Consider the following 2833-nt stretch of genomic DNA (forward strand, 5'->3'; position numbering starts at 1 on the left):
GCCATAAAATCATTTATCACTTTGAACCACTTTCAAACATACTTTGTCTATGATCTTGCCACCCTAGAAATGTAAACTTGCAACTGTAGGATCATAGCCATAAACTAGAAGGAATGCAAACCTGTGAAAGTGAGATCATTATTTACCTCAAACCCTAATTACCACATGTCCCAAAAAAAACATCGTATCCCCACCAAAAAAATTCTCATGAGAACATTAATCTTTTTTAGCAGGGTCATAGCAAAATACCTACAGGAATGCATCATCCACTTAAGTCAACCCTCAAAACCCACTGAATGACCTTTTCATAGGAATGCTCTTCCAAGAACTCGTAGAATCACCATTTTGTAGGATTTCCCTATGTATTTTATCTTGCAGCTTGCCTTTTCTCCACTCTTCACCAATTTTTGTACCATGATCTCGTGACTTTCAGCTACATTCCTACATTGCAGGATCACTGTTTTATTTCTGCAAGTTTGCAAGTTTGACCAACTTGCAGTAAATTTTGACATTTCTTTGTTGTGGGTACTTTCTAGAGCATAAAACTATCGGGCTTATTGTAGGTTTTTGTCCTTGTAACTATGTTTTAAGGCTTAAAAATCAACAAATCTCACATTTTCATCAAATGAATGGTTAAGTCTTTTTTTTATTGTAATTCTTAGATAGCTTAAGTAAATAATCCACTCTTGAATGTCAAGTACTTAAATTGAACCAATGTGATGAACACTTTATTTAAGCTACAAATGAACATTATGTGCAAACACTTCCATTTTGAGGCTTAAAATAAATCCATCAAATCTTGAATGCCTTAGGGATAAACTCACTCTTATTCCCTTCATTAAATTAACTCGATTTCCTTTTGTTGACCATCGCTATAAAGTTGGAATGAACAAATGAATGTTAAGCTCATGTGTGTCTTCAAAAAACCAGTCTGTTAGGATACACTAAAGTGTCCAATTAGAAATGAATCAAGTGTCTTGCATGTTTTGAGATTGTGCCCTCTAGCACATCTTGGTTTTCTCTCTTTTCTGCATCTTAAGTCCTTAAAGTAGATGACACATGTACCAAAATTTGTTAGCAAGATCATCTGCAACAACCTAGGAGTGCTTCTACTAAGTTCATCCACATCTGGGAAGTGCATCCCCTTTGGTGAGAAGCTCAAACTGGTAAAAAAATTTCTCTAATATATAAATGAGGGGAAAGGTAAAATTCCATGCTATATCACCCAAGTTTGGGTAGTGTGTTTCTATAGGTAGCCTAAGGTTGGAAGACATTCCCATGATTTCAACATGTCTAGAATAAATTCTTAAGTGCATCACATACATAACAACCATTTGGTGAGATGCCATAGACCCATTTACAAACCTTTTAGTGAAAGTTTCTCAATTTTATCCATGGTATATTCATTCATGGCGCAAGGGAAATAGCATCCCTCAAGATTGCTCACCATTGTGCTCCCCTAGTAGAGGCATAAGGAAACTTGGGTTTCATCTCCAAGGGTCGTTGTTCCCAGAGAAGGGGAATTCCTACTTTTCATGCCTTGAAGACTCTTTGATGTGTATCATTTGTTGATTGACTCTTGTGTGAACTCACCTCTTTGATTTGAGGGACATATTGCACTAGAATTAGGAGACCAAGTTGTAGGCAATTGAATAGCATATTACAAATAAAAAAATTGACCTTAGGGATAAAGCGTGTGTTTGAATTGTATTACTTGTGCTCAAGACCCATCAAAAACATTTTTAAAAGAATACACAATTATATGGTTATTATCAAATCCTTTTGCTAAAGAGATAATTTGTTTTTCTTTGTCAAATTTTCTTTGTCCTTTGAGAAATTGTTTGCTCATAAATTCCTCACATCAGAAAAATCTCATCTTTCTTATTTCAAAAAGAAGTTATTAGCAAGTCCATTCACAAAATTTTTTGTCTCATTGGTTCAACTTTCCCTTGTCCAAAATTGTACTTGTTACCTCAAACAACAAACCACTAAGTAAGTCCCAATTATAAATCCTCTTTTTCCTTACTCCAAAGTTTGTCCTTTTGAAAGTATTCTTATTACTTATCCTACTTGACCAAAAATAACACATTTTGTCTTTGAGAGACCCCACTTTGATATTTTAATTTAAAAATTTGTTAGCAATTCCAGTCATAGCAACTTTTGTCTCCTTGGTTTACGTTTACTTTTTCCTTAACTATACTTTTTATCTCAAAAACACACTACTAAGAGAAACCCAGTTGCAAAAAAACCCTTTTTCCTTAGTCTAAAATTTTTTCTTTTCAAAGTAGTCTTGTTAATTATCCTACTTGACCAAAAACAACACATTTGTCTTCAAAATAGGTTCTCCTTACTCTTAACCAAAAGGATTGTTAGCAAGTTCATTCGCAACAAATCCTAAAGTCTAGTTTGCCCCACTTCACTACTTTAACATTCTTAGAACCTTGGCTATTCCTTAAACCTAATTTATGTTTTCAACCCATGGTTAAAAGGTATAGTTAGCATAGTCACTACCTATAAAAACCCCACAGTTGCGATTAAACCCCTTAGAGTTATCTCATATCAGACCAACTCAATACTAAGTTCAAAAAGGCTAAACTTCCACAAATACCAGTTTACAAGGAAATAGAAGTAGAACACAACAAATATACCCCCAAGCCAAGGATTTTAAAAGTAGACCAAATTGAGAAAGATGGTGCCAACGTCACATTAAAAAATGAGTGGAATTACAAAATTCAGGACCCAACTCTCTGACGTGGTGTCAATCATAGCCTTATCAAAAAGTCTAGGGTTACTTACTCTAATTAGATCTCTCTTTTTCCACACACACTTGTGC

The sequence above is a fragment of the Cupressus sempervirens genome, chromosome 7, assembly GCF_028749045.1.
Source record: "Cupressus sempervirens isolate cs-2001-9-10 chromosome 7, ASM2874904v1, whole genome shotgun sequence".
Classification (NCBI taxonomy): Eukaryota; Viridiplantae; Streptophyta; class Pinopsida; order Cupressales; family Cupressaceae; genus Cupressus; species Cupressus sempervirens.